A 16,084-nucleotide genomic window follows, 5' to 3' on the forward strand; every position below is an offset into this window, starting at 1 on the left:
ATTTGGTTGTATATTTACTTTGTTGTTCAGTCGCTCAGTTGTGTCTGACTCTGCGACCCCGTGGACTGCAGCATGCTAGGCTTTCCTGTCCTTCACCGTCTCCCAGAGCTTGCTCAATCTCATGCCCATTGAGTCAGTGATGCCATCCAACCATCTCATCCTCTGTCGCCCCCTTCTCCTCCTGCCTCCTATCTTTCCCAGCATCAGGGTTTTTTCCAATGAGTCAGCTCTTCGCATCAGGTGGGCAAAGTATTGGACCTTCAGCCTCAGCATCAGTCCTTCCAATGAATATTCAGGGTTGATTTCTTTTGGATTGACTGGTTTGATTTCCTTGCAGTCAAGGGACTCTCAAGAGTCTTCTCCAACACCACAGTTTGAATTAGATGTTGGGTTTCTGAGAAATGTGTTGTGGTTTTTCTGAAGGTAGAAATAGATGCATACTATCCACCCAAGGTGTCTTGAGTTGCGAAGCGGGTACTTGTTCTGTGTGGTGTATATCTAAGCACCTATCCTCTGCTAAACAGCACTCAGTCAGCATTTCTTGTAACATGGGCCACATAAATACAGTGTCACAAAATGTTCTGTGAGTGGAAAATGGAAGAAAATCCACATAAGGAATGTTATATACTTTATTCCCTTCTTAGAGATTCACCAGACAGGATATGAATGCACAAAAGCACGCATCCTGTTAAGTGCCTTTCTTCCTGCGATTCATTGCCAAGCTTTCTCTTGCAGAAGCATCAGAATCAATACTGCGCTTCTGGGAACAGTCCCCTGAGAGGCCAGCCTTGTCTCCATACTCCCCTCACTGTCAGCACAGGCCACCCCGCTCGCCTGGACCAGGTGCCGGGAGGCCCGGGGGAGGCTGGGAGCTGCAGCACTTCTGACTCCATCCCCCGAATAGGGGTCCCCACCCAGATGCACCAGCTGTCAATGATGCAACAAAGCCATTTCCTTCCCTCTCTGAGCCGCCATTGTCTTATCCAGAAAATACAGACATCTGGACCCCATAACCTACTAGTCATAATCTAGAATCAGAGAATTAATCCCTATAGAACAAAGTAATCCCCATAGAATAAAACCATTAGCCCCATCCAGTGTCAAGTTCTAATGCAACTTTTGGCTCCAGGAGCCTCGTGTGTGGACGTTTCTGAAAGGGACCTAGATTCTTCTCTGGCTTTATTGGTTGAGATACCACTCTGGTTTTGAGACCTAGCTTGAAACCCTTGACTTCAAAGGGTTTCCTAAGATTCTTTCTTTAAAAAAAATTCTTTTTAATGGCTGAGCCTTAGTTGCGGCATTCAAGCTCTCAGTTGCAGCATGTGGGGTCTAGTTCCCTGACCAGGGATAGAACCCAGGCCCACTGCATTGGGAACGCAGTCTTAGCCACTGGACTACCAGGGAAGTCCAAGATTCATCCTTCACATAACCTGTGCAAAATAATTTCTGCCCACACATCCCCCACCACCCTCCTTTCCCAGAGTTCAGGGAGCAGGACACAGAGATGGGGGAGAAAGGATAAAGCCTTTGTGGCTTTGACCTGCTGTGTGATGCAGGGGTGATGGTGGGCACAATCTGGGAATAGCTGCCATGGGAAGGATCAGAGAAGCTGCAAGAGTTGAAAAAGCACGTGGTCAGGAGCTCTGAGTGTCCCATGAGATCACACAGGGTCCTCTGGACAGGCCTGCATGGCACCATCCAGAATCTCAAGATGTTAGGCGCAGGGTCAGGTGTAGATTCTGAGGCCATGGGCCCAGCCTCTGTCACCATGCCGGAAGGGGAAGCTTGGTGCCCACTGCTGCCAACTCGAGGGGACCAGAGCAGGCTGCTGTGCATGTGTTTCTAGACAAAGTCACTCCCATCCTGCAAATGAGCACCCAGATGGCTTGTACCGAGGTACCCCCAAAGCTCCCCCTGTCTCCTCCTTGGAGCATCTCCACCGTCTGAGTGCAAGTCGATGCAGCAACTTGGTTTTGATGTAGATTTTTTTAAATTAATTAAATTATTTTCTGGCCATGCCGGGTCTTCACTGTTGAGCACCAGCCCTCACTGGCTGCCGCGAGCAGGGGCTGCTCTCCGTCACGGTGTGCGGGCTCTGCGGTGCGGGGGCTTCCCTTCTTGTGGGGCAGGGGCTCCCGAGCGCTGGTCAGTAGTGGTAGCGCCCCGGCACATGGGGTCTTCCCGAACCAGAAATCAAACCTGTGTGCCTTGCGTTGGCAGGTGGATTCTTAACTATTGGACCACCAGGGAAGTCCTGATGTGGGTTTTAACACGAAATTAACTCGCAGGTGTTTGGAGGCACGTTTCAGATGGACCCCACTTTAATAAAGAGGTGTATACCAGCCCTTTGAACTGAGAGAAAGCTGATAAATTAGGGCAGCAACTCTACATCAGGAAGGACAGGAGAAAAGAAGGGAGGGAGGCAGGGAGGTGAGTAGTGGTAATAGAGGTAAGTAGTCACTGGTTACCCACGAGGTCACTAGTGGAGGGACGGAGGGAGGGAAGGACCGCTAGCAGTGCTTGAGTCAGGGGGGAATTTGTATCAAGAGAGCCTATTTTTTGCCAGCTAGTTTCAGATGCATTTCCCGAGGGGTGCACCTTGAAACAGAAGCAGCTGTTTTCCCATTAATCAGACACATTCAGACACACAGACACACACAGACACAGACACACACACACACAAACACAGACACACACATAGACACACACACACACAGACACATGCACGTACCCACACGCACACCCTATCCAAACAAGCGGAGCGCCTGCTGGTTGGCCCTGCTAAAATATGTGTTCTCGTAGCGCCCTCTGGTGTCCAGACTGTGAAATAACAAAGCCTGGGCAGTGCCGCTGGAACTCCTGGGCTGAATGGCCATCATCTCCGCCGGTGGGGCCTAAGCCACACTAACCCTTACATACACAGGCCTGCTGCATTTCTTAGAGATTTCTCAGCTCCCAGCTGCCACGAGATGAGGAATTATAGCTGTAGTTTCCTTTCTGAGTTCAGGTTAGGGACTTTTGCCCAGGGTACGTCACTAGTTACCCACGAGGTCGGGATATATATTTTATTATCAGGGGATAGGTTATGATCCTTCAAATTATAACCCAGAAGACCCCAGTAAATAGTACTGACAGTTTATATACAGGGACCTCATCCTTTCAGTTTGCATATTTCCACTGTACACATGAGGAAGCCCAGAGTCACAGAACACGTTAAAAGTGAACTACAGTTTTGAGCCAAACCTGACTCTCTCCCATGTTCTGGAACCATATCATGCTCACTCCTAAGAAATGTTTATGAAACGGCTGGTGTGGGTTCATGACATCAGTATTAAGAAGGGTTTCCCAGGAGAACTGAAAACGGGTATTTAAAGAGATGCTCGTACCCAGATGCTCACAGCGGTTACCATTCATAGTAGCTAAAAGGTAGAAGCCCTCCGAATGTCTGTCAGCTGCAGAATGGATAAAATGGGATGGCATCCAGGCAATGCAATAGCATTCAGCAAAAGAGTGAAGCACTGACATGTGCTACGGCATGGATGGACCTGGGAAACAGGCCGAGTCAAAGAAGCCAGACCCAGCGGGTCACATGCTGTGTGATTCCACGTAAACGGAGTGCCCCGAATAGGCAGGTCCATGGCAGATGAGTGGTGCCAGGGTCTAGGGGAAGCGGGGCAACCAGAGGGGGGGCTGCTGAATGGGGACAAGGCCTCCTTTTGGGGCTGATGAAAATGTACTGTAATTATATAGAGGTGGTGGCTGCGTAACATTGCGAATGTTCTCAGTGCCACTGGATTGCACACTGTAAAGTGGTTAATTTATGTTTTGTAAGTTTCATCTTAATATAAAAAAGTTCTTGTTTATTTTTAAATTAATTTTAATTGGAGGATAATTACTTGATAATATTGTGATGGGTTTTGCCAGGCATTGACAAGAATCAGCCACAAGCATGCCTGTGTCGCCCCCATCCTGAACTCCTCTCCCACCTACACTGTCCCTTGTTTAGAAAGAGAATGAATGAAGGGGTTTCACATATCTCTTCAGAACGTTGAAGAGTTTCCCAGTCTGCCTTAAGACAATTAATAAAACAACTTTTTCTGAACATCTACTCTGTCTCAAGCACTATTGTAGGAGTTGAGGACTAAGCCTCGGTGGGGAGTGGGGCAAGAGAGTACCATCTCTTTGGCAGATGTGACATTTCCAGAGGGAAGTCAGACAATAAATACATTGTCAGACAAGGCAAGGTATGTTGTTTATTAAGTTGTAATAAGTGTCAAGAGGGAGAGAAAAGGAGTCAGTGTGTGTTGAGTGTGGGGAGTAGGCTAAGGAAGTCACCACTAAGCAGACATTGTTAGTAAAGATCTGAAGGAGATAAGCAGAGAGAGCCATGAAAATATCTGGGGGAGAGAGGTCCAGGCAGAAGAAGCTGCATGTGCACAGGTCCTGAGGCAGGATCATGGCTGGAGGCCAGTGCGGCTGGATCCATGTGAGCAAGAAGAGGGGGATGGGAAGAGTCAGTCACCAAAGCCTTAATGGCTTTTCATTCTGGCTGAGATGGGAACCTCTGGAAGGGTCTGAACAAAGGAATGACTCTGTCATCATGTGCGTAAAACACGGAGAACATAATCAACAGCTATCAAGCCAACACTCACGTGACCACCTCCAAAGTCACGAGCTAGACAGTGGTCAGCCCCCTAGCAGCCCTGAGCAGACCTTCCTACCAACGCAGAGCCCCTCATACCCTGCCCTCCACTGAGCTTCCCTGCTTTTCATGGCTCTTGCTTCCTTTGTAGTTTAGCACCTATGTGCTCATCCCTAAAAAAAAGTATGGTTTTTATGTTGCCTACTTTTGAATTTTTTATACATGGAATCATACTATCTGAACTTTTTATGGCTAGCTTTCAAAGTTTTTATGGCTACACTTTATTTTTCTAAGGTTAAACAGTGTTGCAAATATAATGTTTGTTCATTTTAGTTGTATAATATCCCATCACTTGTTGGAAATCACCCGAAGCTCTACTGTTTTTGTTTTGTTGAAGTATAGTTGATTTACAGTGTTGATTTCTGCTGTACAGCAAAGTGATTTAATTATACATATGTATACATTCTTTTCGGAGAAGGCAATGGCACCCCACTCCAGTACTCTTGCCTGGAAAATCCCATGGACGGAGGAGCCTGGTGGGCTGCAGTCCATGGGGTCGAGAAGAGTTGGACACGACTGAGCGACTTCACTTTCACTTTCCACTTTCATGCGGTGGAGAAGGAAATGGCAACCCACTCCAGTGTTCTTGCCTGGAGAATCCTAAGGACAGGGGAGCCTGTGGCTGCCATCTATGGGGTCGCACAGAGTCGGACACGACTGAAGCGACTTAGCAGCAGCAGCAGCAGCATACATTCTTTTTAAAACATGTCTCCATTACGGTCTATCACAGGGCACTGAATATGGTTCCCTGTGCTCTGCAGCAGGACCTTGCTGCTTATCCATTCCATGTGTAATAGTTCAACAGTTTGCATCTTCCAATCCCAAATTCCCACTGCATCCCTCCCCTGCTTCCTTGGCGACCACGTATGTGTTCTCTATGTCTATGAGTCTGTTTGTTTCACAGATAAGCTCATTTGTGTCATAATTTAGATTCCACACGTACGTGATACGGAGTTTGTCCTTCTCTGATTCGCGTCACGTAGTATGACAATCTCTAGGCCCATCTATGTTGCTGCAAAGGATATTGTTTCACTCTTTCTTATGACTGAGTAATATCCATTTGATATATACGTGCCCCGTCCTCTTTACCCATTTGCCTGCCGACGGGCGTCTAGGCTGTTTCTGTGTCTTGGCTGTTGTGTTGGCTGCTGTGAACACAGGGGTGTGTGTAACCTTTTGAATTAGAGTTTTGTTCAGATATACGCCCGGGAGTGGGCTTGCTGGATCATGTGGTAGTTCCGTTTTTAGTTTTGTGAGGAACTCCTGTGCTGTTTTCCATAACGGCCGCACGAGCCTACATTCCCACTCGCAGTATCTTAGGGTTCCCTTTTCTCCAGCACTTGTTATCTGTAGATTTTGTAATGACGACCGTTCTGACTGGTGTGAGATGGGATCTCATTGAAGTTTTGATTTGCATTTCTCTAATAATTAGCGATGCTGAGCATCTTTTCATGGGCCTGTTGGCCAGCTGTATGTCATCTCCCAAAGCTCATGTTGATGGAGGCGCGGTTGTTCCCGGTCGGGTTATTACTGAAAACGCTGCTCCAAACACTGGTGCTCAGGTGACCTGCGTGTCAGTCCCCAAGCTGTGAACTCAGAAGTGGAGTTGGTGGTTGATATGGGATAGAGATCTTCCTTCTAGACAAAGCCAAAGTGATACCCAGAGCGGCTGAGCTTACTCACACGCCCACAGTCATTGTTATCCTTGCCGGCAGTTGACACTATTAGATGTTTTGAGTTTTGTCATTCGGGTGGATGTGTGGCCATATCTCATCAGGATTTCAATTTGCATTTTCCTGCAGACTAATGAGGCGTGCACCACTTCACATGGAACAGATCTTTGTATTTCCCTCTTTGGGGAGTATTTGTCAAAAATTTTACCCATTTTACTATTCAGTTGTTGCTTGGTTAAAAAAAAAGAACTCGTGTTCTAGATATTTGTCCTTTGTTGGTTATATGTGGGCAAGTACCTCTAGTCTGTGGTTTGTCTTTTCACTGATTTTTAAAAAAATTTTATTGACATACAGTTGATATACAGTGTTGATCGTTTCTGCTGTAGAGCAAAGTGAAGCCATCATACAGGTCCATATATTCACTCCCTTTAAGGTTTTTCCCCATATAGGTCATTACAGAGTACTGAGCTGAGTTCCCTGCTCTTCAGTAGGTCCTTATTATCTGTTTATATATAGTGGTGTGTGTCTGTCAGCCCCGACCTTCCGATTTATCTCGCCTCCTCTTCCCCCCACCACCCCAATAACCATAAGTTTGTTTTCTACTTCGGTGATTCTAATTCTGTTTTGTAAATAGGCTCATTTGTACCATTTAAAAAAGATTTTACATATAAGCAATATCTTACGATATTTGTCTTCCTCTGTCTGACTTACTGTGGTGTCGTTTCATCAACAGAAGTGGATTTCTAAATTTTCTGGTAAAACCCACCCTTTTTGGTAAACGATTTTAGGAGTTTGGATAACTACATCTAGTCGTGTAACCGTCACCACCTTCAAACTACAGAACAGCTCCAGGCCCCCCAGTTCTCCCACCCTCACCCCCAGCAACCAGAGATCCGTTTTTCTATCTTCACACTTTCGCCTTTTCCAGAGCACCATATATAGAGATACATAGAGTTTGTAGCCTTTTGAGTCTGGTTTCTTTTCCTTTGCTTAGCATGATGCATTTGAGATTCATTGACGTTCACGGATCAGTAATTTATTCCCTTTTTATTGCTTCTGGTTCCCAGTGGTACAGCAATAGTAGAGTGGTACAGGTTTCCCCTGCTTTCTGAAAGAGGAGTGTTCCACTGACACCTTCCACGAGCTTAAACGATCTAAACTGAAGAAGCAGTCACCTTAGGGCGTGAGTGCGTGCACAGTCGCTCAGTCGTGTCCGACTCTCTGTGGCCCCGTGGACTGTAGCTCGCCGAACTCCTCTGGCCTTGGAATTCTTCAGGCAAGGACACTGGAGCAGGTTGCCATTTCCTCTCCAGGAGACCTTCCTAACCCAGGAATCGAATCCGCGCCTCTTTCGTCTCCTGCATTGGCAGGTGAATTCTTGCCGCTTGGGAAGCCCATCTTAGGGCACGCCTTGCTACCAAATACACAAAATAAGTTGGTGTAAAGCACAGATGCTCACAGATATAGTTCCAACTATGGCCTCTTGATGCTGAGGTTCTTGCTGTAGTTCCCAGAGGGGAGAGTCTGACAGCGCCACTGTTGCTGACAAGAAGATTTTTCTGTTTTTCTATTAGGAGTTTTATGGCTTCAATCCTTACAGTTAAGTCTTTAGTCCATTTCAACTTAATTTTTGTGACTGGTATAAGACAGGGTCTTGTTTCATGCTTTTGTCTGTGAATATCCAATTTTTCCCAGCATCACTTACTGAAGAGGCTTCCTTTTCTCCATTGAAAATTCTAGGCTCTCTTGTCAAATATTTGTTGATGATATATGTATGTATTTATTTCCAGGCTGTTGGTTCCGTTCTTTGGCTTATGTGCTTGTTTTTATGGTGGTACCATACTATTTTGATGACTATAGCTGTACAATAGACTTTGAAATCAAAAGTCACTGTGATGCCTCAGGCTTTATTATTCTTTTTCCGGATTGCTTTTCTGGTCAAGTTCCTTTAAAAATTATGGGAATTTGGGGATTTTTTTCCTGTTATGAAAAATACCATTGGAATCTTCATAAGGATTGCATTAACTCTATAGATAGCTTTGGGTAGTATGGATACTGTAGCAATATTTGTTCTTCTGATCTATGAACATGGGCTGTCTTCCCATTTATCTGTCATCTTCATTTCCTTTCATCCATGTCTTACAGTTTTTAGTGTAGAGGTCTTCCATCTCCTTGGTTAAAATCATTCCTAAGGTTGCATTGTTTGATGCTATTGTAAACGAAATTATTTTCTTTCTTTTATAGATTGTTGTTAGTGTACAGAAATGCTACTGATTTATATTTTGATTCAAAGTTACTGAATTTGTTGATTAGATCTTTTTTTTTCTTTTTTTGCTGCAGCCTTTTTTTAAAATAAGTTCAGCTTCTTCATTTATTTTATTTTTTATTGAGGTGTAGTTGATTTACAATATTAGTTTCAAGTGTGTAACAGTGATTCAAAAATGCTATACGTACACTCTAAGGTTATTATAAAATATTGGCTGTATTTCATGTGCTGTACAATATATCCTTGTAGCTTATTTACTTCATTTACTTTTTGGGGGTGTGTTCCACTAAAATTTTATGATGCTGACTGAAATTTAAATTTGGTTTTTCCTCTTTTTTGAAATTCAAGTATGGTTCATTTAAATATATTATTAGTTTCAGGTAAATAGCATAGTGATTCAGTGTTTTTATAAATTATACTCCATTAAAGATTATTACAAAATAATGGCTGCAGCTCCCTTGTTGTATAATATATTCCTGCTACTTATCTATTTTATACACAGTAGTTCGTATCTCTTAATACCATACCCTATCTTCCCTACCTCCCTTCCCTCTCACCACTGATAAATTCTAGTTTGTTTTCTGTACCTGTGACTTTGTTGTGTTATATATGTTCGTGTTTTGTTTTATATTCCACATGTAAGTGGTATCATTCATTATTTGTCTTTCTCTATTTCACCAAGCATAATATTTACTAAATCTGTCTACATTGCAGCCAGCAAATGGCAGCATTTCATTTTTTATGGTTAATACTCCATTGTGCGTGTATATACGTGTGTGTGTGTATGTCTGTATATGTGTGTATACCACATCTTCATTATCCATCATCTCTTAGTGGACACCTGGGTTGCTTCTATATCTTGCTTATTGTAAACTATACTGCTGTGAACCTGGGGTGCTTGTATCTTATGCAGTGTTTTCATTTTTTTATGGATGTATACCCAGGAGTGGAACTGCTGGATCCTAGGGTAGTTTTATTTTTAGTTTTTTGAGGAACCTCCATATTGTTTTCCATAATGGTTACACAAATTTACATCCCCACCAAGAGTGAACAAGGCTTCCCTTTTATCTACATATTCACCAACATTTGTTCTGTAGACTTTCTAATAGTCATTCTGAGGTGAAATCTCATGATGATAGGTGTGAGTTAAAATCTCATGGTTGATTTGCTTTGGCCACATCATGCAAAGAGTTGAATCATTGGAAAAGACTGATGCTGGGAGGGATTGGGGGCAGGAGGAGAAGGGGATGATAGAGGCTGAGATGGCTGGATGGCATCACTGACTCAATGGACGTGAGTCTGAGTGAACTCCGGGAATTGGTGATGGACAGGGAGGCCTGGTGCACTGCGATTCATGGGGTCGCAAAGAGTTGGACACGACTGAGCGACTGAACTGAACTGAACTGAATAATTAGCAATGTTGAGCATCTTTTCATGTACCTGTTGGTCATCAGTATGTTTTCTTTGGAAAAATGTCAATCAGCTCTTCTTTCCAATTAGCTTTTTTTGATTGAGTTCTTTGGTTTTTTTGATATTGAGTTTTATGAGATGTTTGTATAGTTTTGATATTAACCCACTGACAGTCATATTATCTGCAAATATTTTCTCCCATTCTAGGACTTTTATGGCGTCATGTCTCTCATTTAGGTCTTTAATCCATTGTGATTTTTGCCTAGGGTGTTAGGAAACATTCTAATTGCTTTATTTTACATTATTTGTCTAGTTTTCTTAGCACCACTTGCTGAAGAGATTGTCTTTTCTCCATTGTATATTTTTACCTCCTTTGTCATAGCTTAATTGACCATAAGAATATAGGTTTCTTTCTGGGCTCTCTATTCTGTTTAATTGACACGTTGGTCTGTGGGGCTGGGTTCTGGGCTCCCTGGTGGGCAGAGCCATGTCCAGGGGTGACTGTGGGCTCAGGGGATCTTAAGGCAACCTGTCTGCTGGGGGGTGGGTGCTGTGTCCACGCTTGGCTGTTGGACTTGAGATGTCCCAGCACTGGTGACTACAGCCTGTTGGGCCTGGGTGGGTCTGTGGGTCCGCTAGAAGGAGGCTAATAGCCTACAGGGAGGATTCCAATGGCCCTGAGCAGCACCACCAGCCTCCAGGTGGTGAACCGAGCTCCCAGAGATGACTGCTGCCACTGCCCGTGCTCCCAGGGGGAGCTGCCGTTGTCTCCTGCCGCTCCGAGAGACTCTCCAAGATAAGTGGGCATGTCTGACTCAGGCTCCTTTCAAATCACTGCTTCTGCCCTAGGTCCCAGAGTGTGTGAGGTTTTGTGTGTGCCCCCTTTTAGAAGAAAAAATTTATTTATGTATTTGGCTGTGCTGGTCCTGGTTGCGGCACGTGGGCTCTTTGATCTTCATTAGGGCATGCAGGATCTTTAGCTGGCAGCATGCGGGATCTAATTCCCGACCAGGGATCAAACCCGGGCCCCCTGCATTGGGAGCACAGAGTCTTAGCCACTGGACCACCATGGACGTCCCTGTGTGTCCGCTTTAACAGTGATGTCTATTCTCTCTAGCTCTCTGGGTCTCCTGAAGATTCATAGGAGGCTCACAGCCAAATGCTCTGTGGGCTCATCTTCCGAGGGTGAGACCCTGTGGGCTGGGGAGCCTGACATGCGGCTCAGCCACCCGGGCTTATGGGACTTGAGTGTATCATGACTCCACCCCTCCTGCCCATCTCATTGTGGTTCCTTCTCTGTCTTTAGTTGTAGAAGGTCTTTCCTGGCAGGTTCCGGGCTTTTTCATCAGTGGTTGTTCAGCAGATAGTTGTAATTTGGGTGTGCCTGAGAGAGGAGATGAGCTTAGGGTCTTTCTATTCTGCCATCCTGGCTGGTCTCCTGACCCATAGGTTATGCAGATGTGCAGTCTTAATTTTCGGATGCTTAGGATTTTACTAATTACTTAAAAAATGTGACTTAGATGCATTGCTGTCATAGAGATTACTCTAAATTGTCAGTCCCTTGAAACATGTTGGCATTTCCTCAACGGCTCAAACTAAAAAGAGCTTAGATTTCTTTCGGCAGGCGAATGGCTAAACAAACTGTGGTTCTTACATATTAGGTGGCTGAGGCTACTTAAGCTGCCATAGCAAAGCACCACAGACCGGATGACTTAAAAAACAGAAACATTTTCTCATAGTCTGGAGACCGGAAAGACCAGTATCAAGGTTCCAGCAGGGGTTGGCTTCTGGCTCAGAGTCCTCATGTGGAAGAGGGGGAGAGGTTTTTTTTGTGTGTGTGTTTGTTGTCCTTTGTAAAGACGATGCCCACAGATTCCATCAGATCAGGGCTCCACGCCCCTGATCTCACTTAAACTTAATCACCTCCTTAAAGGCCTATTTCCAATATGGTCACACGGGCAGTTAGGGCTTTAGTATCGAATTTTTGGACATCCCAGGTGGCTCAGTGGTCAAGAATCTGCCTGCCAATGCAGGAGTTGTAGGTTTGATCCTTGAGTCAGGAAGATCCCCTGGAGAAGGAAATGGCACCCCACTCCAGTATTCTTGCCTGGAAAATCCCATGGACAGAGGAACCTGGCGGGCTACAGTCCATGGGGTCACAAAAGAGTTGGACACAACTTAGTGACTAAACAACAACGCATCGATTTTCGGGGGACATAACTGTGGAATACTCCTCAGCAATAAAGAAGGAAAAGCTGAACTATTGTTATACACGGCCACTTGCATATGTCTCCAGGGAAGAGTGGGGAAAAAAGCCAGTCCTACAGAGCTGTGTCTTCTATGATTCCATTTATATAACATTTATGAAATGACAGAATTCTAGAGATGGAGACAGAGTGGTGATCGGCAGGGATTAGGATTGGGGGGGCACCACACAAGGACACTTGTAATATTAGAACTGCCCCAATCTTGGCTTTGGGGCTGGATGAGTCTCTACTGGTGATAACATGGTAAAGAACTTAAAACAGACACACGCGAATAGGTTTAACTAAAATGGGGGGACGTGAATAAGACTGGTGGATTGTACCGTGTCTGTCTCTTGATTGTGGTCTTGTACTTAGTTTTGCAAAATGTTGCCCAGAAGGAGACTGGGCAGAGTATCTATGTTGTTGTTCAGTCGCCAAGTTGTCAGACTCTTTGTGACCCCATGGACTGCAGCATGCCAGGCCTCCCTGCCCTTCACCATCTCCGGGAGTTTGCCCAAGTTCATGTCCATTGAATCAGTGAGGCCACGGCCATCCAATCATCTCATCCTCTGTTGCCCTCTTCTCCTGCCCTCAGTCTGTTCCAGCATCAGTCTTTTCCAATGAGTCAGCTCTTCGCAGCAGATGGCCAAAGTAACGGAGCTTCAGATTCAGCATGAATCTTCCTATGAGTATTCAGGGTTAATTTCCTTTAGGATTGACTGGTTTGATTTCCTTGCTGTCCAAGCTGGGTGTCTTCCCCAGCACCATAGTTCGAAAGCATCAATTCTTCGCTTCTCTGCCTTCTTTATTGTTCAACTCTAAATTCTTTCTTACAACTGAATATAATCTGCTGATTCCCTTCAGGCTGGCATTCCAGAAAAACCTCCTGTGAAGCTCCTTCGAAACTAGCTGTGGCCCCGATGCGGAAAGGGTCCATCCTGGAACTAGCCAGGCATGGACCCCAGCCCCATTTCCCTCACTCATGAATGCTCAGCTGGCAGGAAAGGGCTGGAGCTACAGCTGGCTGCCACACCCCACAGCTGTTACAGCCTGGTCACTGCTGATTCACAGAAGGAGCCAGGGCCTGCCCAGTGGTGCCAATTCCCTGGCGGTCTAGTGGTTAAAACTCCCTACTTCCAATGGAGGAACGCACGAGGGGGCGTGTCCGCGCGAGGGGCGTTGCTAGGGGACAAGAAGGTGAAGGTGAAGGCAGGTCCAGAGAGGTGAAAAATGGGGTTTGTGGTAACAATTGGCCAGAGGGCCAGGGAAGGTTTCTTGAACACGGGGAGGAAGGGACTGGAGGACAGCGGAGGGAAGCAGAGGGGTACTTACTGAGGGCCAAGAGGATGAGACAGCAATGGAGGAAGTTGGAATTAATGCTGAGGTTCGAGGCAGAGGGTGGTCATGTGGCTGAGTGGGGGCAGGAGGGAGACTTGAGGGTCAGAGTTGGGGGCTACCTTCTGCCTCCTGCAGGTGTAGGTGATGGGCTGGAAGAGGGGACAAACACGTGGGTGCCCCTTGGCCCCACAGAGGGCCCGCGTATCAGGAAGGCAGGGTGGGGGACCCTCCCCTGCCCTCTGGAGAATGAGTGGAGGCTGCAGCATGTAGATGGTGCTCCGTCTCAATTCCAGGACGTGTAAGTGGGCTGGAGCTAGAGAGAAATGCTTAACAAAAAGGGAGAGGAATTCGGGTGCCGCTGTGGAGTCCCTGAAAGTTCTGTTTATAAGTAGAATCTGCCCTCACAGGCAAGACCTTTGGTCCCTGGCCCCCAAAGTTCTTTCTGAATCTGGCTTTGGGGGCTGCTTCTTGTGATACCTCCTTTCTGGCCTTCTCTCAAGCATCACTTGCACTTCCCCATTTTTATCTTGGCATTTCTTTTCTTCCTTGAACATTAGCAAATAAAATCCTATCCAGCCTTAAAAACACAATCTGTTTGAACTAATAGAGAGATTACCAATTAGTTGATTAAGTCGTCTCTTGCCTTCTTTCCCTTTTTCGAGGTGAGATTACCAAGGGGCGTGATGGCTTTACCTGGCTTCAATCCATTATATCCCTGGTTGCATCTAAGCCCGCAGGCACCTTCCAGAAGGAACTCGGAGGTGCCATCACCTGGCCGTTAGCAGGAGTGCAGGGGAAGCAAACGGAGACAAAGACACATCTCCCACTCTCCGGGTGGAAGCCTGTCAGAGCAGAAGGGGGTTTGGGAAACTCAGGAGCAAAGGAGAAGTGGGCTGCAGCCACACCTGGCTGGAACAGAAGGCTGGATTCCATTAATTCAATGTTCTTGAAAATGCCTTGCTGCCCATCAGCCTCGCTCAGGGGCTCTTTCGCCACAGTCCTCACTTTTCACAGCTTTTATCTCTGTCTGTCTTCCCTTGGATGTAAGCCCACGGGGGTGGTGGGGGGGGTGGGCGGTGGGGGGCGGAGGAGCCTTGTCCTCTAGGCTTCTGCTGTAGCCCCAGCCCCTAGCAAGAACCTGGCCAACAGAATGCCCTCCTGGTTTCTCAAATAGATGAATGTCCGTTTACTCTACACCCACCAATGGATTCTGGAACCTTCGCTGCTGTGAGGGTGTGTGTGAATCCCAGCAGATGGCATCTTAGTTGCATTAATACAGACCCACTGGGGTGACAATCTGTCTAAATGGATGAAAATTCCACATTACAACGGACTTCTGAGGATTGCCCGTTTATTGCCTGGAATTTTAGTTCTACTTTGATAGATACGAGCTTACTTTGTTTTAAAAAATGCGATTAAACACTTGCACGTGTCCACAGTCACAAATGGCCCACTCACATCCAACTGACATGTCTGGAAACCTGGAGGTGACGTGTGGGGCCCTGGGAGTGATGTGGGTGCAGGCAGCTCAGGGCACGTGGCCCCGTCCGGAACTGAGGCTCAGTGGGGTCACGACTTCTGGTTTATGAACATAAAATTACTATATTCTAAGGTCGTTCTGTATCAAATAGGACATCGTGTGGGCTTTGGACTGCACAAGCCTCTAATTTAAAAAACAAAACCACAGATACACAGACTTGGATTAATCATAATCCTTGCCTCATAGCGTATTCTGATCATTGAGCCATGCACAGTACTTGTTTCTTCCCTCCTTCCTTTGCAGGCCAGCAGTCAGCAGCCTCTGGAATATGCATGGTGTTAATTCCCAGTGAGCCTTACGTAGGTAAACAGTGTCCTTGCCGTTGCTGTCTGTGGGACAGACTAACTCAGTCAGCCTGTTCTCGGTGGTAACACAGGGTTACGATGCAGGCTCTGGAGAGGGACTGCCTGGTGTGTATGTAAGTTATGTGCTTAAACACAGGCAAGTCCCCTCACCTTTATGGGTTTTGTTGTTTTCACTGTCCAATCAGGGTTACACCTTGTAAGGCTGTTGAAAACATTACTGCACATAGAGCAAGCACTCTGTTAACACTGGCTCTTGTTTTTACTGCTAAGGAGAGATGGCCCTCTCTGCCGTTTCATACTGATAGCGATGTGTGAGTCCGTGATGAGAACTGGCGAGAGCAGCAGGAGACCGGGAAGCAGGAAGTGCCTGTCTGTCTCCTACAAGGTTACCATCTCTTTGTGATCCAGCAGGATCGCTGAAAAGCCAAGAACAGCTTCTCCCCCAGATTCATTTTCTGTCACCTCAGTGATTCTTTTTGCAGCCTTAGGCCAGAACTTCACCTTGAGCTTTTCACACAGTCTGAGCCAGTGGTTCTCAAGCTTGGTTGCCCATGAGAATCACCTGGAGGGTTGGTGAAGACCCAGATCCCTGGGCCCCACTCTG

Source organism: Bos indicus, chromosome 25 (genome assembly GCF_029378745.1).
Source record: "Bos indicus isolate NIAB-ARS_2022 breed Sahiwal x Tharparkar chromosome 25, NIAB-ARS_B.indTharparkar_mat_pri_1.0, whole genome shotgun sequence".
NCBI classification, from domain to species: domain Eukaryota; kingdom Metazoa; phylum Chordata; class Mammalia; order Artiodactyla; family Bovidae; genus Bos; species Bos indicus.